General features: G+C 40.1%; 1 protein-coding gene across 1 annotated transcript in view; it reads left to right on the top strand.

Annotated features, from left to right (window-relative positions):
- Window positions 1-26,249, top strand: part of LOC126263268 (uncharacterized) — a 494,856-nt gene that overhangs the window by 238,095 nt on the left and 230,512 nt on the right. The window lies entirely within an intron of this gene.

Genomic DNA, 26,249 nt, shown 5'->3' with positions numbered 1-26,249 from the left:
TGTTGTGGATTTAACTTTCATGAATCCATATTGTTTGTCACTTATTAAGTTTAAGTTATCTAAATACGTGCTAACTTGATTATACATAATTGTTTCAAGAATTTTTGAGGAAACAGGAGTTAACGACATTGGTCTGTAACTAGCAGGACAGTTCTTATCACCTTTCTTATATACTGGGACCACTCCAGATATTTTTAGTACATCAGGAAACTTATTTTCAGCTAGACATTTATTTACACAGTAGGTTAAGGGATCAATTATGCAGTCAATAATATCTTTCAATAAGTTACATGATAAATCATAGTAATCAACGCAATCTGAGGCTTTGAAATTTTTAACTATTCTCAGAATTGTATTGGTACACACCTCTGTGAAGTTGAAAATGCTCTGGCGGGGCCTTTCAAAATAGTTGTCGATGAAGTTAAGGGCATTTTCTGGAGGTTTGTCTATTGAGCTGCATATTTCTTCAATAGATTGGACGCCGAATTTATTGAATTCATCTGGAGATATGGCAATAACGTCTTTTCCTTTAGTGTGTGCCACAGAGTTAATTATACTCCAGGTTTTTTTGCATTTATTTCTAGACTTTTCAATGAGGGCTGTATTATATAGCTTCTTAGCATCATTAATAGCCAGTCTATAATTACACTTAGCTCTGGAATATAATTCTTTATGTAGTTCAGATTTGCTGTTCTTGTACATACCAGAATAGAGCATAACAGTGTTTTTCATTTGCTCTAACTGTGGATTATACCATTCCCTGTTTTTCCTTCTCTTACAGCAACTACTATCTTCAATATTTAGAGTACATTTTCTCAAAGGAATATTATTTTCAAATGTATTTAAAAATATAGAGAAAAACTCAGTAAAAACAATGTCGGAGGAACAATGTTGTAGTCTACTAAATAGGGCATCCCAATTGATACAAGTGAGGGCAAGTCTAAATCTATCTATCCTCTCTTTGTTCTTAGGGCTCGTGGTTACAGTTTTAGCTTTTGGGCTGGAACAGTCTGGAGTTACATTGCTAAGACTATTATATACTGCATTACGGTCTGAGAAATGAAAACTAACTACATCTGAAGACATATGAGTTCTATTAATATTTGTAAATAAATTATCAAGACAAGCAGGGTCCCTGGTAGGTTTGGAGTTAGTACAGTACAGGTTATATTGCCTAAGTACATTCTTGAAATCTGCCACAGTTTTTTCGTCTTGCAGAATATCAAAACTTGAGTTGATGTCCCCTCCAATGACAATAGTATGTTGTTCACATTTTGGTGTACAGAGGGACATTAATAGGTCATGAAATTTCTCATGAAAGATACTGGGGTCTCTACTAGGTGACCTGTAGACTACTACTACTAATATTTTAAGGCACTCAATTACTATACCCAATGTTTCAAAGTGCAGTTCCTCACAGGGAGTGTTGAGATCTAGCTTACTATACTTTTGTGTAGGCGGTGCTTTTACATATATTGTTACTCCACCATTCAAGTGGTGTTTCCTACTATAGCAATTAACAAAAGTATAATCATCCAGTACTTTGTAACCTAGTTCTTCCTCTTTGCACCAGTGTTCACTTATACATAAGATATCAAACATGATTTCATTGGAAAATTCATTAACAATTAGGTTTTTATCTGTCATACCCTGTATATTGAGGAAACCTATTTTAAACTCCCCTTTTCGCTTCACTTCATTTACATGTTTACCTGGCTGACTTAACATACTGTTACCATAAAGCAGTTGACCAGGTTGTAACCTAATGGTGCTGGAGTATCTAACCTGGTCTAGCACTATAAGTGCAACAAACAGACATGACCTCTTTGAGGGTGTCTGCATCAAAATTGGTATCAGTGACCATGATGTGGCTGTGGCAACAAAATACAAAGGACATTTCAAACAAGCAAAAGATGTATATGTTCAGTAAACTAGATACAAAAATCAGTAGTGTCATACCTCAGCGAGAAACTTGAAACTTTCAGCGCAGGGCAGTAGCATGCAGGGAAACCATGGCTCAAGTTTAACAGAATACAAAATTGTTGAGGCTTTCGTGGCCACTTGTTGACAAACTGCCTATTGGCTTCTGTCTCGGGTTCTTCGGCCGACGTTCATCTAATGATTTTTCTGACGTTTCGCCAGCACGAGTGGCTGGCATTGTCAAAGCTTCACCCTCCATTGCCGGTGGTGAACTGGAGCCGAGCTCGCGGGCGCAGGCTATATGTACCTGGCGCGCCAACGTCCGAGGGCTTCTCCGCGGTCATTTCCGGTGCGGTTCTCCTCTTGCTACCTGCGACGGTCGTTCGCTGCAGTACGGGAAGCCAGGATCCGTTGACCTTAAGGCTTTCCTCTTTCTTGTTCAAACTGTTCGCGTGTTTTTGTATTTCTACAGCTTCTCTGAACAAGCGCGTGTGATAGTGCTTCTCTACAGCCAGAACTTCCGTGTCGGCGAATTTAATTACATGGTCGGTCTCATTCAGTGCGTGCTCTGCCACGGCCGATTTCTCCACCTGCCCCAACCTGCAATGTCGCTTATGCTCTTGAACCTGCGCAACACAGAAGCCCTACCACCTCGGCTGTATGGATTACCCAAGATCCATAAGAACAACGTTCCACTGAGACCGATCGTTAGCGCTCCTGGATCACCGACATATAAACTGGCAAAACACTTGGCCTCTCTGCTCCAGCCACACGTGGGGAAGACCGACACATACATTAAGGACTCAGGACATTTCATTGAGAAGCTGAAGAAACTGAAACTTGCACCAAACGACATCCTGGTCAGCTTTGATGTTGTTTCGTTATTTACGAAAGTGCCACTCAGTGACGCTCTGGAGCACATCGGTTCCATTTTTCCGCTAGACATCAGAAAGCTCTTCCATGCATGTCTCACCACGAGCTATTTCACGTGGAATGGCGATTTCTACGAACAGCTGGAAGGCGTCGCCATGGGTAGTCCTCTCAGTCCAGTGGTGGCCAACTTCTTCATGGAACAATTCGAAGCACAGGCACTGGACTCGGCGACTTGCAAACCTAAGGTGTGGTACAGGTACGTCGATGATACTTTCGTGGTGTGGAGCCATGGTGAAGAACAGCTCAGTGACTTCCTAAGACACTTGAACAGCCTCCATGCCAACATAACATTTACCATGGAAGTAGAAAAGGACAAGAAACTGCCATTTCTAGATGTTCTGGTCACAAGGGACGGCGAAGATCTGGGACACAGCGTGTATCGAAAACCGACTCACACGGACCGATACCTGCACAAACTGTCAAACCACCACCCGAGCCAGAAAAGAGGCATGATTAGTACGCTCGTAACGAGAGCGGGACGAATATGTGAGCCGCAACACCTCAAACGAGAAATGCAACACCTGGAAACTGTCCTGAGGAGCAATGGTTACTCCACAAATTATATTAGAAGTGTAACAGAGCCCAACCCGCGGCGAAGTAAGGAACCGGAAAAAGAATTGTCGGGTACGGCCTTTCTGCCATACATTCCCAGAGTGACGGACAGAATCGGCCGTATATTGCGCAAACATGGCGTAAAGACGATTTTCAAACCGACAAGGAAGATCAAAGAGTGTCTTAGATCGGCGAAGGAGAAAAGAGACCCACTTGCAATGTTGGGAATATACCGCATACCATGCACATGCGGAAAAGTTTATGTCGGAATGACTGGACGATCCATTAACACCAGGATCAAAGAGCATAAGCGACATTGCAGGTTGGGGCAGGTGGAGAAATCGGCCGTGGCAGAGCACGCACTGAATGAGACCGACCATGTAATTAAATTCGCCGACACGGAAGTTCTGGCTGTAGAGAAGCACTATCACACGCGCTTGTTCAGAGAAGCTGTAGAAATACGAAAACACGCGAACAGTTTGAACAAGAAAGAGGAAAGCCATTAAGGTCAACGGATCCTGGCTTCCCGTACTGCAGCGAACGACCGTCGCAGGTAGCAAGAGGAGAACCGCACCGGAAATGACCGCGGAGAAGCCCTCGGACGTTGGCGCGCCAGGTACATATAGCCTGCGCCCGCGAGCTCGGCTCCAGTTCACCACCGGCAATGGAGGGTGAAGCTTTGACAATGCCAGCCACTCGTGCTGGCGAAACGTCAGAAAAATCATTAGATGAACGTCGGCCGAAGAACCCGAGACAGAAGCCAATAGGCAGTTTGTTTAACAGAATAGTTGACCATGCACTGAATAGATGTGTACCCAATAGAATCTTTCATAACTGGAGGGATCCTCTAAGGTATACAGTCACAATAAAAAAAAATTCTAAAGAAACAGAGATTACAGTGTAATAGGTGTAAAATAAAGTGTAGGGTTATAAATAAAGAGATGCTGAATGAATTGATTTGGCGGTCAAGAGATCAGATATGTGATGCCTTCAATGACTACCATAGCAGAATATTGTCAAATGATATTTCATAAAACCCAAGGAAATTCCAGTCATATATAAAGCTGTTAGTGGCACCAAAGTTAGCATCCACTACCTAGTGAATTAGACAGGAACTGAGATTTAGAGCAGCAAAGCAGAAGCTGAAATGCTTAACTCCATTTTCAAAATTTCCTTTACAAAGAATAACCCTCTTACTACTGAAAAGATGAATGAAATAAGTATTAGTGTCAGTGGTGTTGAAAAACAGCTGAAATCATTAAAACTGAACAAAGCTCCAGGACCCAGTGGAATCCATATTAGATTCTATAATGAATTTGTGGCTGAGTTAGCCCCTCTTCTACCTGTAATCTGTCATAGATCCCTTGAACAGAAAAACTGTGCCCATTTCTTGCAAAAAGTAGAGGTAACACCTGTTAACAAGAAGGTAGTAGAAGTGATCCACAAAACTACCGTCCAATATCCTTGACATTGATTTGTTGCAGAATCTTATAACATATTCTGAGTTCAAACATAATGACATATCTTGAACAGAGTGACCTCAATGTCAACCAGCAGGGATCCCAAAAACATCGATAATTTTAAACTCAACTCACACTTTTCTCCCATGACGTACTGAAAGCTTTGGTCAAGGCAGTCAGGTAGATTCAGTATTTCTTGATTTCTGTAAAGCATCTGAGTCAGTACCACACTTATGCTTATTGCCAAAAGTATGATGTATAGGGTATCAAGTGAAATATGTGACTGAAATGAGGGCTTTTTGGAAGGGAGGACACAGCATGTTATCTTGGATGGAGAGTCATTGTCAGAAGTAGAAGTAAATTGAGATGTGCCCCAGAGAAGTGTGTCGGGACCCTCGCTGTTCATACTATATATCAATGACCTTGCGGACAGTATTAATAATAGCATCAGATTTTTTGCAAATAATGCAGTTATCTATAAGAAGTGTTCAAAACAAAATGAGCCGGAGGCATAATTACAGAAACCAGTACCTGTATCTTTGAAGTATTGACCTTGGCTGTTGAGGCACTTGTCCCACTGTGCCACAACGCAGTTAATGACTGTCTCATAAAATTCCTGTGGCTGCAATGTTAACCAGTTCCGCACATGCAGCTGGATGTTGTCATCCTAGGTGAACTGTTTACCCCTCAGAGCTTTTTTAAGGGGACCAAAAATGGCATAATCACAGGGACGGAGATCCAGGCTGTATGGAGGGTGGCCGAGAACCTCCCATTTGAATTTATGCTGGAGTGCCGTGACTGTGTTGGCCGTATGAGGCTTTGCATTGTCGTGGAGAAGAATGACCCTGCAGGTGAGATTGCATGGTCATTTTTATTTGATCACTTGGCTACGGTTGGTCAAGGTTTGTGAGTAATGCTGGCATTCATTGTTGTCCCATGCTGCAGGAAGTGAATCAGAAGTGGGCCATCTTGGTCAAAGGAGAACGTCAGCATATCCTTTCCTGCACTCGTGAGGATGGCCTTGGCTTTTTTTGGTAGTGGTGACCCTGGATGCTTCCACTGGAGACTTCGCTTTGATTCTGGTTTCAAATGATGACACAATGACTCATCTCCAGCCACCACTCGTGCCAGGAATGCATTCCATTCCAGAGCATAGCGCTGCAGATGAGCAAGACAGTGGGCCATTCGACATGCTTCCTGGTGTGGTTGAAGAGTGTGGGGCACCCATTGGGCATACACTTTGCCCATGTGCAGTTGTTCCTTAATGATGGTGGCTGTCACTCAGCAGTCCTGAGTAATGAGTGCATCCACCAGCTGGACAATGTCATCGGTAATGCAGTTCGGTGCATTGGTTATAACACCCGTCTTTTCCTGAAGCACTTGTGCCACGCCTTGACCCTTGCAAGGGACGTGCAGTGTTTGCCATTCACTTGTGACATTCATCGATGAATGTCCATTCCTCCTACTCCTTCTGCTGTCAGAAAATGAACAACACTTCTTTGCTCTCCTGTTGATGTCTCCACGTTGTAATGGTCGCCTAGTCGTAGATATTCCTAATTGCTATAATCGCACTATTTCACTCCCATTTATGGAGCTTGTTAGCACTTGATGTTAGGTTGGCACCATTAAAATGCATTGTGGTAATCGCTGCTGCTTGCTGGATCGCTGCTGTGTCTCGATGCTCATGCTGGCTCTAAAACTGGTTGTCTAGGGTTAAAAAGATGAGGTCCAGTGTTTTTTATGTGCTTTTGATGATAAAGTACGAGCGAAACCAACAAATATGTAAACTTCAAATATTTATTACTCTGGTGGCCATCTTAATTCCACTGTCCACCAAAGACCATGACACAACACAAAGTAGTACTTCCTTTACATGTTCTTTGCATTGTTTATCCACCTCAAACAATTACACACAAACACACTTTACCAAAGTGACGTTCTGACTGTGCCCCTGACCCTTCTTGCTGCTTGTATTTATAACATTGTCAAAGAAGTACTAAAAAGAGATATAGTTTATAAGTCACATGTACATCTGTTATCATAATTTGTGCAGATAAGTTATTAATTTGCATCGAGTGACATAATTTAACATGTTATGAACATGACAGACAGATTTGTTGACTTGACAGAATAATTCTCTGTTACAAAAAGGCCGTTTTTTCGAAGTTTGTCAATTGACTTCTCTAATTTGCATAAATAAGTAAATAACATGAATTATTAAGAATTACATTGGTTTTCGTCCAACATAGGATTGATTACGTGAATACTGAGTGAAAACGCTCCTAGTGAACAAATAGGTTTCACTGGGTGATTTTTATTTAAGGAGATCCAAAATACCTAAGTTGGCCACTATTTTTCGTACTTCATATTAATTATTTAAGATAAACTTAGTGTTTTTACATGATGACATTTGCTGTATCAGTGATCAAGTGATATTAACTTTTGTGTGGATCAGTTATTGAGTATAATTTAATGGGTTGACTGTTTATGGAGACATGTTGTGCAATCATTGTTAACATACACAATAACTTTTCTATAATCATAAATACTCGTTAAACTGGTTGAATTTGGAGGGTATCGCATACTTAATTAAAGTAAAGCCTTTAATATGTTCCGTTACAACGTCACTGTTTGCAATGTGACTGGTAACATTGGATGATTGATGCATGTTGCTACTACCTCTGTATAGTCATGTGACATACATGCATGCCCTCTAATGATGGGCTGTGAACTTCCACGCTTTGGTCAGAACCACACCTCATTACACACGCCATGGTATTACCCTCCTGTCACTGGTTTACACATTCAGACTCTGGCTCGTTTCTTTTGAACGCCCCTCATATGGTGAAGTACTGTCTGAAAGTAGCTGCATAAATATTGTCAGATCTTGATAAGATTTCAATGTGGTGCAAAGATTGGCAATTTGCTTTAAATGTAAAACTATGCACTTCACAAAATAAAAACACATTGTACCCTGTGACTGTAATATCAATGTGTCACTGTTGAAATCAGACAGCTCATACAAATATCTAGGTGTCTAGGTGTTACATATTGTAGGGATATGAAATGGAATGATCACATAGGTTCAGTCGTGGTAAAGCAGGTGGTAGACTTTGGTTTACTGGTAGACTACTGGGCAAGTGCAACCAGTCTACAAAGGAGATTGCTTACAAGACACGTGTGCAAACTGTTCTGCAATATTACTAAAGTGTGTGGAACATGTACCAGATAAGTCTAACAGGGGACATCGAACATAGACAGAGAAGGGCAGCATGAATGGTCACAGGTTTGTTTGATCCGTGGGAGAGTACACAGAGATACTGAAGGAACTGATCTGGTAGACTCTTGAAGACAGACATGAAGTATCCTGAGAAAGGCTGTTAACGAAGTTTCAAGAACTGGCTTTAAATGCTTACTCTAGGAATATACTACAGCCCACTGTGTGTTGCTCACATAGGGATCATGAGGATAAGATTAGAATAATTACTGCATGCACAGAGGCATTCAAACTGCCTTTCTTCCCTTGCTCCATACCCTATGCCATGCACCCTGCAGTGGTTAACAGAGTACAGACATAGATGTAGTCGTAGCTATCTGAATTAAAATCTGGTAGTACTTGTAACGGGACAACGTGGGTAGATCAGCTGGATATACAGCACCATAAATTAGTATACAACCTGATACCGAACATTTCACATCTCTGTATATTTTAACAATACCAGAGAAGGAAAGTTGCTACTCACCATATAGCGGAGATTCTGAGTCACGATAGGTACAACAAAAAGATTCACACAGTTATAGCTTTCAGCCATTAAGGCCTTTGTCAGCAGTAGACACACATACAGACACGCACACACACACTCATGCAAAAGCAACTTGCACACATGTCTGCAGTTTCAGAGAACTGAAATCACACTGTGAGCAGTAGCACCAGTGCATGTTGAGTGGCGACTCAGTGGGGGGTAAGGAGGAGGCTGGGGTGGGGAGGTGGAGGGATAGTATGGTGGGAGTGGCGGACAGTGAAGTGTTGCAGTGAGGGCAGGAGAGAAGGTGTGGAGGGGGGAGAGAGGGGAGGGGGTAAGTAGCGGAAAGGAGAGAAATAAAAAGAAATTAAAAGACGGGCTGTGGCGGTGAAGTGACGGCTGTGTAGTGCTGGAATGGGAACTGGGAGGGGGCTGGATGGGTGAGGACAGTGACTAACGAAGGTTGAGGCCAGGAGAGTTACGGGAATGTAGGATGTATTGCAGGGAAAGTTCCCACCTGCGCAATTCGGAAAAGCTGGTGTTGGTGGGAAGGATCCATATGGCACAGGCTATGAAGCACGCTATGAAGCAGTCATTGAGATGAGGGAGATCATGTTTGGCAGTGTGTTCAGCAACAGGGCGGTCCACTTGTTTTTTGGCCACAGTTTGTCGGTGGCCATTCATGCCGACAGACAGCTTGTTGGTTGTCATGCCTACATAGAATGCAGTACAGTGGTTGCAGCTTAGCTTGTAAATCACATGACTGATTTCACAGGTAGCCCTGCCTTTGATGGGATAGGTGATGTTAGTGACCGGACTGGAATAGGTGGTGGTAGGAGGATGCATGGGATAGGTCTTACATCTATTACAGGGGTATGAGCCATGAGGTAAGGGATTGGGGAGCAGGGGTTGTGTAAGGATGGACGAGTATATTGTGTAGGTTCAGTGGACGGCGGAATACATACACATATTGCCTCAAACTTTGTGGCCAAATGCAGTGTTGCTAATCAACCATTTCTCAAAATGCATTGTAAAAAAATAGCATATTTTTGTATTTTGATAAAACCAACTTAAACATCATAGCAAGCAAGGAAATTCACAATAAATATCAAGGCAATGTAAAGTTGTGTTAATTTTTAAAAAACCTAAATCCCTCTAGGGGAGCTAACCTCGAAATGAAAGCCTGGTCCTCCAGGTTAGGGGTTGAGTGCAGGGTGGATTCCTCTGCCTTGTACAAAATCCATTATTGCGAATAATTCAACAAGGAATCCCAGACTGCCCCTACATAGACAAACTATGCTAGGAAACAGGAATATGGATTTATTGGTGCTTAAATTTGTAACATGGAATGTACATACACTGTTGCAAACACGAGCGATGAATAGTGTTGCAGAAGAGGTGCTAAGGTATGGAATGGGAGTTGTTGCACTGCAGGAAATCAGGTGGAAGGGAAGAGGAGAGATTTACAAGTAGAAATTCTCCATGTACTATTTTGGGAAAGACGAAAGACAAGGGGAGTATGGACTTGGGTTTATAGTCTCCAAGGATACGTGTAGATCAATTATTGCTTTTACCCCATATAATGAAAGAATATGTACTCTGCGTGTGAAAGGCTAATTTCACAATGTGATCTTTGTAAATGTATATGCACCAACGGAAGAATCAGATGAAGATACTGTGGTCATCTCCTATGATCAACTACAGGAGGTGTGTGACAGACTACCCAGATATGATTCCAAAGTAATTCTTGGTGACTATAATGCAAAACTGGGAAAGTAAGAGACATTCAGAAGTGTGTTTGGTAAGGAAAGTCTGCATGAAGAAACTGATAATAATGGTATGAGGGTTGCCCACTTTGCTTCTGCAAACAATTTGAAGGCAGTAACTACCTGTTTTCCAAGGAAAAATATCTACAAAGGGACATGGACAATACCAGGAACAAATGAAGCAAACCAAATAGACCGTATATTGATATCAAAAGATGTGCATCCAATATGGAAAATGTGTGCAATTCATAATGTCTTGATTGTTAGGGATAGGATAACCGTTGTTTATTGTTTGAGAGTTGATAGCTGTAACCACTGAGTCAAACAGGACTGTTCTTCTTTGGCACTGGTTTGATAGCTGAGGGGCAGGAGCTGTCCGAGAGTAAACTGTACCCAAGTGTAGCAGTTTGTTGACCACCACTTTTGCTGCCTGTAGAAGAGCTGAGGTCAGGCAGCATGCTTTGTGATGGACTAGTGGGCTGCAGGTCTTGAGAATTTGATGCACTGTATCATTACAGATGGCGCATTGATGAGAGTGTGCTCATGATGCGGAGTGGGTGGGACACATAGGCAATGCACTGGTTACCAGGCAGAAGGTGCCATACTTACCAGTATGTGATGCAGTGTGGTCAAGAGCACCTGCTCACCTGCTGTGTAGTTGCCTGTGATGGAGGCAATGGGACATGGCTACGATGGTTAGGGGTGGTAGGCATACAGGTAATATCAATTATGAGTGAGAGTCTCTCATGCAGCTCAAGCACAAGTGCAAATGCAACAAGCTGTGAATATTGAAGCAGGACATGGACCCAACCTGTTGTCTGGGATGGAGAGTTGCCGACAGATGTAGGAGTAGCTTCAGGCATGCCCCAAGAAGTGTGTTGAGACCCTTGATGATTTGGCTCAAAATGTTAATAGTCACCACAGACTTTTTGAAAATGATTCACTATGTATAATGAAGCACTTATTTTTCCAGCTGCAAAAAAATTCAATCATATCTTCATACTATCTGAAAGTGGTGCAAAGAATGAAATGTAAAATTGTGCATTTCACAGAATACAGGAAAGTAGAATTCTATGTGCAAACATCAGTGAGTCACAATTGGAATCAGTGAACTCATATAAATATCTGGGTGCAACAATTTGTCAAGATTTGAAATAGAATGAACACTTAAGCTCAGTTGTAAGTAAAGCAGGTGACAGATTTCAGTTCATCAGCAGGATACTGGAAAAATGCAATCAGTCTATTGTTATTATTGTTATTATTATTACTGTTTACAAAACACTTGTATGATGATTTGTTGCTCAGAATGTTTCCACTACTTATCTCTTTCACTTAATTTAAGCTAATTTAATTTCAAACTGATATCATACAGTAACTATGTACGTCTGTTAACAGTGCTATGCAGTTGTTTTTCAAATATATAATTGTCTTCTGAAGCATGTAGTGATGATACGATGTGTTATATATGAAATTTTCTAATGAGAGATTCTAGTTCATAGACATTCCTTGGACGATGCAGTTTTTTTGTTGCTGCTGCACTAGCTTCATATGATTGGATTCTACCTCCATCAGTGGTGTGATCCACTATTATGTATTGGTTTTGAAGAATTCACATTTCTTTGTGTTGCATTTGAGGCCCTTTTCTTCTAGTTCCATCAAAAGCATGCACAAATTCTTCATGTGTCCATCCACATTTGTGTCTCCAACAATTATATTGTCCAAGTAATTGGCACACCCTGATGTGGTACTTCTGATTTGTTCCACAAATCACTGGTATGTTACAGGAGCACTTGCTATACCAAGTGGTAATCTCTGTATTCAAACAGTCAAAGTGTAGTATTGACAACTGTCATATTTTCAGATTCTTCATTCAGTTTCAATTGGAGATATGCATGTGATAAATCTATTCTTGTAAAAAAATTACCATTGCTGATTTTCTGAGAGAGCTCCTCAGGCCTTACTTGTTTCTGGCTGTGGGTTTACAGTCACTTTGAAATATCCACAGATTCTAATTGATCCATTTGGCTTTGCTACAGACACAATTGGTGTAGCTCATTGACTGGTCTTTACTGACTTCTGTGTTCCCTTCTTTGATCAGTCTTTCAGTTTCTTCTTTAGCTTTATTGATCATAGCAAATGGTACTAGTGTGTGCTTGAAAAATTTGGGTGTAGTTCATGGCTTCAATTTCAGGACTGCTTTGTAAATTTTGCAAGTGCATAAGGCAAGCTGATAAAAAGATTAATGATCCTGGCATATATTCTGCTCATATTCTTTATAGCTATTTTGATACACCAAGTTTGTGATCAGTGACTTATTTTTGCTGATATTTAAATTGAATGGACTGAACCAGTTCATGCCAAAGAGATAGGCTTTTCCATGAGTCAATAGTAATTAATGGAAGCTTTTTGGTTGTTTCAGGTGAACCTTCTATATTTTTACCCTTGATCATCTTCACAGATTGTTGAGTAGCTTCATATGCTTCAGCAATCTTTAAAATTTCATCCAGAAAGGACTGCTGTACAGAAGGGCTGAATTCCCCTCTGTATGCAGTATAATGATATCTCTGATTGATCTGTCACTGTAAGCAATCTCTTGACCATCATGGTTACATATGAAATAGCAGTCCCTTGCAGTACCACATAAATGAGCCACATATTCTTGAAATGTTGGCCCAGGTTTCTTTTTTGTGCTGAGGATTTTGTAAGTTGCCACCAATAAAACATTTTTGGTTTAATTTAGGTCTTTGAATTTCTCTCTCCAGGAATGCTGTGAAGAAAGTTGTTAACACATGTAAAGTTTTTTTTTTTTTTTGTGTAATCTCACTACATGTTTATTGTCCACATTTATCTAGATTGTAATACCTTGAAATAAGTGTTGCTAGTTTAGGCCACGGTAAATTGTTATAGCAGTAAGTGTTTTTGCAAATTATTTTTTAAGTTTTCCCCATTAGAAACATATTGGCACTTTTAGACAAGTGAAGCAGCAAATGGCAATTACTGCCGACCAAGGGGATGTCATTGAATTACAGTTGAATGAATAAATGATGCTATCATTTACCATTAAACATATGCTTGACTTGCTGGCAGGTGTGGAAGCAGTGACCTAGTCTCCCATGAGGAGATGTTTGCTGCTCCTTGGGAAGGGAAGGTGAGCATAATGCTCCTCATATTTCTCTGTTTCTCACATTGACTAGCATTTGGCAACAGGAAACAAACTGGCCATTTGTTAAAACTGCTGGAAATTGGCAATCATATTCATTACTTACTTGTAGGCATAGGGTTTTCTTCCAGACTATGACCATGGTTGGGATAAATGCATGGCAGTAAAGAAGGGAACATGAGGATAGCAGGCGTAGTGAACTAACCTAATAAATATATCAATGAAAATTATAAATTTTTGAAAATATAATATAACTAGATGGATTAAAAATCTACTCACCAAGCATTGGTAGGAAAAAAACAATATGAAAGTTAAGTGTGCAAGCTTTCAGAGCCAGAGGGGCTCCTTTTTCTGGCAGAAGGGTTGAAGGGAAAGGAAAGATGGATGAAGGAAAAGGACTGGCCAAATTAAGCAAATGAGGAGAGTTACAGAAAAGTCACCCACGACCCCAGATCAGGGGAGACTTACTGGATGGGATGAGATTTGAAAACCTAAGAACTTACAGATAGAAGGTAGGATAGTAAGCAAGACAGAGATTACAGACAAAACTTCATGCAAAAGTTAATAAGAGCAACAAGGTAAGTGCATTATTTGCAGTAGATGTAAGGGGGGGGGGGGGGGGAGATAGACAGGTAAGAAAATAAAAGACAGAGAAAATTAAATGGATTGAAGGAAGGAATAGTTACTGAAAAGATATGCTGAGACAGAAGAAATTAATGTAAATTAAGGCCAGGTTGATGGCAAGAGCCAAGGACATGCTGCAGCACCAGTTCACACCTGTGTAGTTCTGAGAAACTGGTGTCAGGGGGAAGAATCCAGATGGCATGTGGTGAAAGGATATTGTGTTGTGCCAGAATACACCCTCACTCTATGCCCATCCATCCTAACTGATAAGTTGATGGTAGCCATACCAATGTTGAAGACTGAACAGTGTTCACTTAACAGCTGGTACACAACATGTATCGTTTTACAGCTGGCTCTCCCTTTGGGAGTATATGTTTTACCAGATGGTGTTACACTGGGGACAACCACAGGGGTAGGAACAACAGGATGCGCAAGAGGAGCATAGACTAACTAGGAACATTTTTTAGTAGAAGGGGGCTATTTTAGGTGTGGTGGGCAAAATGTCAGACAGAATGGATCTCAGTGGCAGCTTTGTTGAAGTAGCAGATTAATATATTCAAGGACAGGATAGCACTGACTGAGTGACAAGAGGTGTACTCCTGGATTGTGTTTTCAGGGGATCAGCAATACCAGAATTCATTGTGATGGCTTGAGAAATCTGCTTTTGAACTAGGTTGGTGGGTAATTATATCCAATGAAGGCTGAGGTGAGAATGGTGGTGTATTACTGTATAGAGTCTGCATCCAGACCAACATGTTTGCCCAGAATGCCAGTGCAGAATGGCGGGGAATGTTTCACAAGGAATGGATGCCAACTGTCAAAATGTAAGTTCTCTTGTTAGTTAGTAGTGGTAATGTGAATGGAAGTGTGTAACTAACCCTCAGTGAAGATGAGGTCAACATAAAGGAAAGTGGCATGATTCAGAATAGAACCATGTGAAATGTGACTGGGGGAATTTATTTAGAAACTGCAAAAATTTTAATGAGTCAGTCTCTGTGAGTGAGGTCCTGTTCCAAACCCCATGCCACTTTACCCCATGCCACTTTCCTTCATGTTGACCTCACCCTCACTGAGGGTTAGTTACACACCTCTGTTCATATTAAAGCTACTAACAAACAACAGTACTTATACACTGTGTGATCAAAAGTATCCGGACACACCCAAAAACACACGTTTTTCATATTAGGTGAATTGCGCTGCCAACTTCTTGCTTCCCAATGTTGAAAAGGAATTCAGGGATGGCAATTGCATCTTTCAACATACTCAATCACCTGTTCATAATGTGTGGCCTGTGGCGGAATGGTTACATGACAATAACATCCGTGTAATGGACTGGCCTGCACAGAGTCCTGACCTGAATCCTATGGAACACCTTTGGGATGTTTTGGGACGCCGACTTCATGCCAGGCCTCACTGACCAACATTGATACCTCTCCTCAGTGCAGCACTCCATGAAGAACGGGCTGCCATTCCCCAGGAAACCTTCCAGCATCTGATTGAATGTACTCCTCCGAGAGTGGAAGCAGTCAACAAGGCTAAGGGTGGACCAACACCATATTGAATTCCAGCATCACCGATGGAGGGTGCCACAAACTTGTAAGTCATTTTCAGACAGGAGTCCACATACTTTTGATTACATAGTATATTTTGACAGTTGGCATCCTTTCCATTTCAACTTTTCCCTCCCATACAGCTGTGGTGTTCGAAACAAACTCATTGTTTCTGGTGCAGACCCTTTACAGCAGTACATGGCCATTGTAACCTTAACCTTCATTGGATATAATTACCCCACCAGCCTAGTTCAAAAGTAGGTTTCTCATCATATTGAATCCTGGCACAGAAAATACCTCAAAAACACTACTCGCTGAATACTATCCTGGTCTTCAATGTATTAATCAGCTATTTCAATGGGGCTGTGACTTCCTAAAATAATGCCCTGAAATGAGGCCCATTCTGTCTGACATTTTGCCCACCACATTTCAATAGCCGGTCCCTTCTCTTAGCACTATGTATTTATGTGTTTAAGACACCTCTCTTGTGTAAAGAATGATCTTTATAAATATCCATGCTTGTTCATAGTGTTTATCTTCAAATATCATAATACTATTTAAATTATGTAAATTGACATATGTAAGCCATATAACTAAAAAAATATCATCAATGCTTGTACATGAAGATGTGTTTTTTAGTGAACAAATTGTATATCATATTAGGCTGGAAAATTAAGATTGTTAGTTACTGGTAAATTAGGCAAACATCTTAAAGGAAACAAAACATTAAATTGATTTGTATGTTATCTGCCATAAGCAATAAAAACAAGAAAATCAGTATCTGTCATAAGCAATAAAAACTAGAAAATCAGTAACATTTTGCTCCCTTTGTTATTGTCTGCTGAAAGGTAAAAATAGCATTTTCACTTGCTCTGCTTTTAGGCAATACTCCACTAGCACTTCTCACACATAATTAATTTTTACGGTGAGTCCCTATGGTGAACATCCCCCCCCCCCCCCCCCTTTTGAAGCAGGTTGGTTGCAATGAGCAGCCTCCCACACCATGTCCCATCTTGCATCAGTACAGTTGGAGCTACAAAAGCAGGCACATAATATTGCAGTTGTGGCACAACTCAGTGTTGTTACCTTCAGAATATTATATTTGTTGCGAGTTCATTCAAGCCTCCTTATTGATATGTAGTTTGGCCACTCTGGTCTGTAAGGAGCTACACACCCGTTGTTTATGTCTCATTCAGTCACCCTCTTTGCAAGTAGCCCCACTCTTGTGTCTGTGGTGCTGTTGTTTCTCATTCCATAAGGTTAATTTTAGATATGTTACCCTCTTCTTTTAGCCTTGTGTGTATGGCTAAGGTGCAGAAGTGACCCATACAATCCTGCAATATTGTCTTGTGACATGGCAAGTAGCACGTGCCATTATCCATGGCTTCACATCGTGCTCTTTTGCTACTTCTTGTGTGAGTGTACCCCTACTCTAGCTCCCACTGTTATGGTTCCAGTATCGGGCTCCTTATTGGCATTGACTGTGTCATCACAGTGACTGCCACTCAATGTGTGGACCACAGTGAGTGCTCTCACTGCAGTGACATATACTTCAGGCCACTCATCCTTCTCCCACCTCTTGTGAGACCTCAGTGCTGGTACTGCTCATGTGCCTACACCATGCTCCATACATGAAAACAAATATGCCTGCATCTAAATTACTACATAATGTACATAATACTCATGTTACAATAGTGATAATAATAACAATAGTAATAAAAATAATAATAATAATAATTCAACAGATGTTCACATATCTTTGTGTTGTTAAAAATCTCTACTTGTCTATCTTTATTTTCATAACATAGTTCAGCTGTGGACCTTCATCTGGTGGCCTGCACAATGCAGTATGAATATAGTGCTGTGACAAAGAAGTCTTTTGAGTTAAAAGGCATGAAATTACTACCTTCACATAAGAACAGAAGTACTGATATGACAAGCACAGCTAACTGACAAATTCTCATCTGCCGGCTGCATATACAGGGTGTTTCACTAAATGTGTTTGTCTCTGTAAGTTACAAAGTAATAGGCGACAGAAATATTTATTGCGGTAGGTCACCATAAGAAAAGTTACACTGTCTGTGGAGCTGTGAACATAGTTTATTGTGTTATTATCCAAAGATTTACAGCAGGAAGATACAATAGTTGTTTCTATCATGCACTAGAATCAGTAACACAAGCTGTGTATACATCAATTTAAATTACATTCCTATCACTTTTAGTTTGGGAGCTACAACCCTTCAGAGTTTCAGGAGCAGATAACACACACACTGTGCATAATGCAATGTTACTTCTAAATGTGTGGCGGCTGAGTTGTAATGTTACCAGTGTCACGGAGTGAGAAGCTTCCTCGATGCCCTGTTAGACTGCCGACTGTCACAGCACACGGCCGTATACCCGACAGTTTGAGCCACACAAACAACCGGGGCTCAATATACCACTGTTACTGACATCAGATGAAGATGGCATATACGAACAACGAGTACGTTGACATGTTGCTGATGCTTGGCAAGTGACAACACGGTGCCACTGAAGCAGGATGGTGTACTCCATGAGGTATCCTAAGCGAAGAGCTCCAACAGCCATAATGTTCTTATGTGGCGAACAATGACTTTGGGAAACAGGCAGCTTGGTAATGCGCTGCAGTAACAGACAAAGAACTGCAATAAGTGAGGAGACGGAGGTGTTTGTTTTAGCTGCAGTACACCATGATCCTCATGTCAGCTTACAAGCCATTGCTGCAGTCGCTGGTGTCAGTTTCACATTTCTGTGGTGTCTAGTGCACGGCCACAGGTTTCACCCGTACCGCCTGTCACTGACCCAGGAACTGCAGGGGAACGATTTCCATGTGAGAGTTACATTCTGTGAATGGGCCATGCATAATTTCACGCTGGAGTCTTTACAAGGTGCTATGTTCTCTGATGAGTCCACATTCACAAATTATGGTGCAGTGAATCGCCATAACCTGCACTACTGGGCCGCAGACAATCCTCGGTGGGTACGACCTGTCGACCGTCAACTTAGGTGGTCTATTAATGTATGGTGTGGTATCCTTGGCGATGAAATCATCAGTCCACACTACCTCCCAGGTACACTGACAGTGAGTTATATCACACATTTATAATCAAGAGTTTGGGTGGTCTCATTGAACATGTGAGTCTACACACGAGAGTCCATATGTGGATGCAGCACGATAGTCACCCAGCCCATTCTGTGTGTGTTGTTGTGGAGAGCTGAACAACAGGTTTGCAGGAAGATGGTTGGGGCACCATGGTCCTCATTTATGGCCCGCAAGGTCGCCCAATTTAACACAGGGTGTATACGACCTGGGACAATCGGGAGATCCAGGAAAAACCCGGGAATTTTTTCATCCATGAGAAAACCGGGAAAAACCCAGGAATTGTTTACAACTCCGGGAATTTTTCATTGTTTTAGTTTTCAGTTAAATTTTTGTGATTTTGAGTGGTAAGAACCAATATTCTAACAAAGGATATTACTGGACCCCGTTACTGCAGAATAACACTGCAGCAACGAAACATGAACGAGAGAGGAAGAAAAAAAAACATGTAAAATAAACTTAAGTTGCAAAGGAAATGCGCCGTATACAACAACAAAACACAGTGCTCATATAAGTGTCTGCCAACAGCAAAATGTGTCAAAGGCTTTTGGTAGACTATGCAATGCTTCATAACAACAAATTGCCTCCGATGAATGTGACATGACAACTGTTTAAATTAGATTCCTTTGAGCAATTGCGGGCGGGCTCTTGTGCATGCGTAGTTGAGTCGTGTTTGAGTAGTACCTTCTCCCGCTTCTTCTAACAGAAGTGTGGCTTGGCACCACTACCTAATATTGCCCCGGTTCGGAAATATAGTAAATTCGGGCCTGATGCACAGAGCAGTCTGAGTTGTGGTGGGGAGGTGGGTCGTCTCCACGTGACCTGTGTTTACGTTGAGTGATTTTGTTGCTTCATCTTCCTTTATTGCTCTCACGTTAAATGATAAAATGGATTTTCGTGACCGTGAGATATCAAATGAATTAAAATACGTTTGCATAATTACGGATGGCCAAAATATGTCATTAGTTTCAGATTTTATTTCCACCTTTCTGACAGTCAAGCATTAATCGCCTTGCAGAACAATGAAGTTATCTTTGTCGGTTTGCTAAAGAGATTTGGCTTTTAATAATCTTTTCTGCCGAGGTATCAGTTTATTTGAAACGAACTGATTAATTTCATACAGTTGGCTGGTTTCAACTGTTCGCTGATTTCAAGTGCACTTATGACAGTATGCCATAATAAAGAACCAAACATGAGATAATACAATACTGGTACTCCAAGAAAATTTACATCCAAATCTGGACATACGAATGTGCACTATAAGCCAAATTATGCGTTTTAATATGGTTCACGAAATTCCAATGCTCTTGAGGTATCCTTTGATGTCTTGTTTCTTTTATGACATAATGTAAGATCTTTTAATGTTTTACAGAAACGAACATATGACCTTCCTGCATCATTGCGCGGTGATGACTTTTATCTGGCGCTCTCTTGCAACTGCTGAAACGAACCTATTTGTAACAGGTAGTGGGAAAATATTGCGAACGGTGGTTTGAAAAGCGTTACATACATTAAAAGCAAATTTCCTTTTATGCGAGATGAACTATGTGCAAGAATGTATGATGGATTTCTTAAATAACAAAGCATTTGACTCTCATTTAAATATCAATTCTTTGAGGATGGCCATTTAGAAGAATTTCGAGCTCAGAAGATCACACATTTACGTTGTTATTAAAAATTTTACTGACACATGTATGTGATAAAGTGTATCACGCGCAGAAAAGATCAACATTATATGTGGAAGCTTAGATTCTCTTCCAGCTTATTTATCTTGGAGACCAATATTATATGTGAATGCTATGTGTATTAATTTAAACCATTACCTTTTCTTATTTGTGTTTTTGCGCTACTTAAGAGTGATCTTGCTATTGGCTGACTACATCATGTGACCTATGCTGTCATCAGCTGGCGAGATCACGTGACATGAGTTATGAGTGGCTTACAAAAGCGCATAGCAATCTTGATTTCAATGCTTCGAATGCGGTATTTGGTGGAATTACAGTGCCAAGGAATAGTATACAATCACTTAACATGGAAAAAGTGTATTTTTGCCTGGGAGAAAGTGTATTTTTAATCGGGAAATCCGGGAAAAATCCGGAATTTCTTTTTCCTTGTCCACGTAGACACCCTGTAACACCATAAGATTTCTTTTTGTGGGATATCTAAAGGATCGTGTTTATGTCACTGTACCCACATCCCCAGATGATCTAAAATGGCGCATCGAGGACGCATGTTGCTCTGTGACACCAGCAATGATACATCTGGTCCGCAGATCCCTTAGAAGGCACGTTGTATTGTGCATTCAGGAACATGGACACACATGGATTTAGCTCCCAAACTAAAAGTGATAGGAATGTAATTTAAATTAGTGTATAAACAGCTGGTGTTACTGATTCCAGGGCATTATAGAAACAACTATTGTTTCGTTTAAAAAATTGTATCTTTTTGCTGTAACTCTTTGGATAATAACACAATAAACTATGTTCATAGCTCCGCAGACTGTGTAACGTTTCTTATGGTGGCCCACCGCAATAAATATTTCCGTTTCCTATTACTTTGTAACTTACAGATGCAAACACATCTAGTGCAACACTTTGTATGTCATATCAGATTTATGGTACTGTGCACATTGTCGTAAAAATAACACTATTGAAAACATTTGCAAAAACAAAAAGAGAAATTTTGAGGGTAAGGAAAAGAGAATGGGGAAAAGTCCACCTGCTTTCTTACTAGTCACTATGACTATTTTGGGAGATGCAAATGACGGAAGCAAAAAGGTAACAGTTGACCTTATAGTTGGGGCATTGATTGTTCAGTAGGCACATAAACAAGTCTTAAAACTTCACTATGTTTTTGGTTGAGTCCTTCTTCAGAGTTAACAAAATGCTCACATAACTGCATGACTACATTGCCCAACCAACTAAATTAACCCAGTGGTGGGTGCATGACAGCATACAGTATCGCCAATTGAGTCTTCTTACCATAATTAAGTTTGCATGCAAAGCACACAACAGTGGTGCTAGATGTGGTTCGATGACATTGTCAGCCAACAAGTTTGACTATTGTCGCGTTATAAGACCTTTGGACTCCTTGTTGTGCTATCTGTCAGACAGGGGGAAGCAAATTATTATTTGTGAGGACTTCAATGTAGATTCTCTGAAAGAGGGTAATAGGAAAAATGACCTTGAAGTATTACTCGGTTCTTTCAATTTGACACCTGTTATTGATTTTCCTACTCGGGTGGTAAAGGATAGCAGCTCACTGATAGATAACTTCTTTACAGACCAAGATAAGTTTAGCCAGATAAATGCTCAGCCTGTTGAGAATGGTCTTTCTGATCATGGTGCACAGCTAGTTACAATATATGACATAGCTCCATTCAGCAATACTAAACAGTCCTCCAAAGTAGTACGTTCAGTCAACGATTTAACAATTGCAAATTTCAGGGAAAGCCTACAGCAGTTAGACTGGGATGAGGTGTACCGTGAACCTGATGCCAATTTAAAATATAATTTATTTCATGACATTTTTGTAAATGCATTTGAAAACTGCTTCCCCAAGAAAATAGTTAAATATACTCGTAAGAAACCTTGTAACAAACCATGGCTTACTAAGGGTATAAAAATATCTTGTAACCGGAAAAGGGAAATGTATCTGACAGCAAGAAAGAGTAGTGACCCAGAAACTATCAAACATTATAAAAACTACTGTGTTATATTAAGAAAAGTTATTAAAAAATCCAGAAGTATGTGTATCATGTCTGAAATCAGCAACTCTGATAATAAAATTAAAACAATTTGGAATATTATTAAAAGAGAAACAGGGCAACCAAGAGCACAGGAAGACAGTATTACCATCAAATTGAATGAAAACTTTACGAACAAAAAGTCAGAAGTTGAAAATATTTTTAATAATCATTTTCTAAATGTTGTGGATATAGTAGGATCCAGGTGTTCATTAGAAGATGCTAGGCTGTTAATGGAAGAGGCCATACCTATGCAATTTGATACAATTGAAATCTCACCCACTTCTCCCTCTGAAATTAGGAAAATAATAAACTTGCTTAAAAGCAAAAACTCACATGGAATTGATGGCATTTCCAGCAAAATACTAAAAGCTTGTTCTTAACAGATAAGTAAGATTCTCAGCCACCTGTGTAATAGCTCTCTGGAACAGGGCATTTTCTGTGATAGACTGAAATATGCTATTGTTATACCTATGCATAAAAAGGGGATAGATCTGATGTCAACAATTACCGTCCAATCTCCCTTCTAACAGCTTTATCCAAAATTTTTGAGAAAGTAATGTATTCAAGAGTAGCTTCACATATCTGTAAAAATGAAGTACTAACAAAATGTCAGTTTGGTTTCCAGAAAGGTTTTTCAACAGATAATGCCATATATGCCTTCACCAATCAAATTTTGAATGATCTGAATAACCGAACACCACCCATTGGGATTTTTTGTGATCTCTCAAAGGCTTTTGATTGTGTAAATCATGAAATTCTGCTAGACAAGCTCAAATATTGTGGCATGAGTGGGACAGTGCACAAATGGTTCAATTCGTACCTAACTGGACGAGTGCAGAAAGTTGAAATAAGCAGTTCTCATAATATGCAAAGATCAGCACATTCCTCAAACTGGGGAACTATCAAGAATGGGGTTCCACAAGGGTCAGTCTTGGGTCCTTTGTTGTTCTTAATATATATGAATGACTTGCCATTCTATATTCATGAAGAGGCAAAGTTAGTTCTCTTTGCTGATGATACAAGTATAGTAATCACACCTGACAAACAAGAATTAACTGATGAAATTGTCAATACTGTCTTTCAGAAAATTACTAAGTGGTTCCTTGTAAACGGACTCTCACTGAATTTTGATAAGACACAGTACATACAGTTCCGTACAGTGAATCGTATGATGCCATTAATAAATATAGACCTTAATCAGAAGCATATAGCTAAGGTAGAATATTCCAAATTTTTAGGTGTGTCCAATGATGAGAGATTAAATTGGAAGAAACACATTGATGATCTGCTGAAACGTTTGAGTTCAGCTACTTATGCAATAAGGGTCATTGCAAATTTTGGTGATAAACATCTTAGTAAATTAGCTTACTACGCCTATTTTCACTCATTGCTTTCATATGGTATCATATTTTGGGGTAATCATCACTGAGGAATAAAGTATTTATTGCACAAAAGTGTGTAATCAGAATAATAGCTGGAGTCCACCCAAGATCATCCTGCAGACATTTATTTAAGGATCTAGGGATATTCACAGTAGCTTCTCAGTATATATACTCTCTTATGAAATTTGTTATTAACAACCAAACCCAATTCAAAAGTAATAGCAGTGTGCATAACTACAATACTAGGAGAAAGGATGATCTTCACTATTCAATATTAAATCTAACTTTGGCACAGAAAGGGGTGAATTATACTGGCACTAAAGTCTTTGGTCACTTACCAAATAGTATCAAAAGTCTGGCAGATAACCAACAAGTATTTAAGAAGAAATTAAAGGAATTTCTGAATGACAAAAAAATAAAAAAAAGTTGTTATATTAGCTTAAGTATGTTGTTAAATTAACTTAATTATGTCATGTATTGGAAAATTTGACTCGTTCCACATCATTACGAAATATCGTATTCATGATCCATGGAACTAGTATTACTCTAATCTAATCTAATGTAATGACGGATAACTGTCATATTAATTACCCTTTAGGACAGTATCTTCTATAAAATGGGCTAACCTTCACGGGAACGCTGAAAAAGAGCGAGAAGGAAATTCCTCCAAATTTTTGCCAAACAGGTTGCAACAAACTGGAAACTGTCTTTTCAGTTTTCAAAATGACTTCTGTCTTGTTTTTTGCCAAATGAGAAGAAACAAGGTTGTGCTTTTTCTGTCATCAGAGCATGAAAATGATGAAGTAGACACTTCTACAGGAAAGTCTGTTATAAACATGGTCTACAGCGCAACAAAAGATGGCGTAGAGATTGTTGATTGCATGTGTGCATTGTAATCCTCTCAGAGGACAACAAGAAGATAGCTCTTGACCTTGTTTTTCCAGTATCTGGATATTTCTGGAATTAATTCCCAAGTGCTGTTCTTCACAAATAATTCAGATAAAAGGATCAGAAGAAGAATGTACCTCACAAAATCTGACCTTGGCTGTAATGGAGAGCCAGTTGAAAGAAAGGGCTCAACTCTTTATTTTAGCAAGGGACATCCAAGGATTTCTGTCATACTATCAATCAATCCCTGTACCAAAGAGGTTGTTAGAAGGTGTGGAAGGTGCTATCTTTGTGGTAGTAAAATAAATAACAAAACTACTGTGACTTGCAAAAGTTGCAAAAGATTTTTTTGCAAGCAACATAGCTACAGCATTGTGGTTTGTAATGACTGCAGAGCTGCTCCACTGGAACAAACTGTGTGATTTTTGATATGTGTTCATGATATTTTTTTCTTAATTGGATGTCTTGTTCTTTTGATGACTATGCAGTTTTTCCATTTCTCTTCATTATACATTTTGTAAGACTTGCTTTAATAAAGGTCTATAATAGCACTGAAATATGTGGTTATGACAATCTTACTTGTAGCTCAAAAACCCATCTGTAAATACTACCAGAAAATGGAAAAAATTGTCAATTAAATGGTATTTAATGTTAGGCAGCACTGATTGCTGCATGCACTTGCTGGCATAATTATCTTTAGTGTGCCTGCCACTTAGTTAAATTGCACTGCTGCTCAAATGGGATGAGTGGGTGAGGGGAGAAAGGTGATGGGGACCAGCAGGGAGTGTTGGAGAGAAGAGAGGGAGAGAGACCAGTGCACAAGATAGGAATGTGATACTGGTGAGCTAGCTCCAGTGCATGCAGGGGATTTTCATGTGGTTTGTATTCACATGAGGAATGTGCTGGTGGAGGGGGACTGATGAGAGAACTAGTATGAATGTAAAATGAGTGAAGTGGAGTGGCATGGGGACAATGGTATAGGGTGATTGTGGTGAAAGGTCTGTTGGAGAATGAGAGCAGGGGAATCATGAGATCAAAGGATGCATTGTAAGCACATAATTCAGAAAAGCTGAGCAGGAAAGGAGGGATCCAGATGGCACAGGATGAACCAACCATCGGCCATTGAAGTCAAGCATCTTGTGCTCAGTGGTGTGCTACATCACTGGGTGGTTAACTCTGCTCTTGGTCACAGTTTGATACTATCCATTCATTCATTTGGACAGCTCATCATGTGTTCCAGGTGAGCTCTGGCTTTAGTGCTTAGTTCCAAATAATTGTGTTGTACTATTGATAAGCCTCTTGCATATAACAGTGGAGGGATGGCTTAGTGGCGTTCTCCACACTTTATGCTTAGGAGTAGAATCCTGTCAGTCAGTGCCAGAGTGCAAATAGTTTCATAGGAATG

The sequence above is a fragment of the Schistocerca nitens genome, chromosome 6 (assembly GCF_023898315.1).
Source record: "Schistocerca nitens isolate TAMUIC-IGC-003100 chromosome 6, iqSchNite1.1, whole genome shotgun sequence".
NCBI lineage: Eukaryota > Metazoa > Arthropoda > Insecta > Orthoptera > Acrididae > Schistocerca > Schistocerca nitens.
This window is presented reverse-complemented; position numbering and strand designations above follow the sequence as displayed.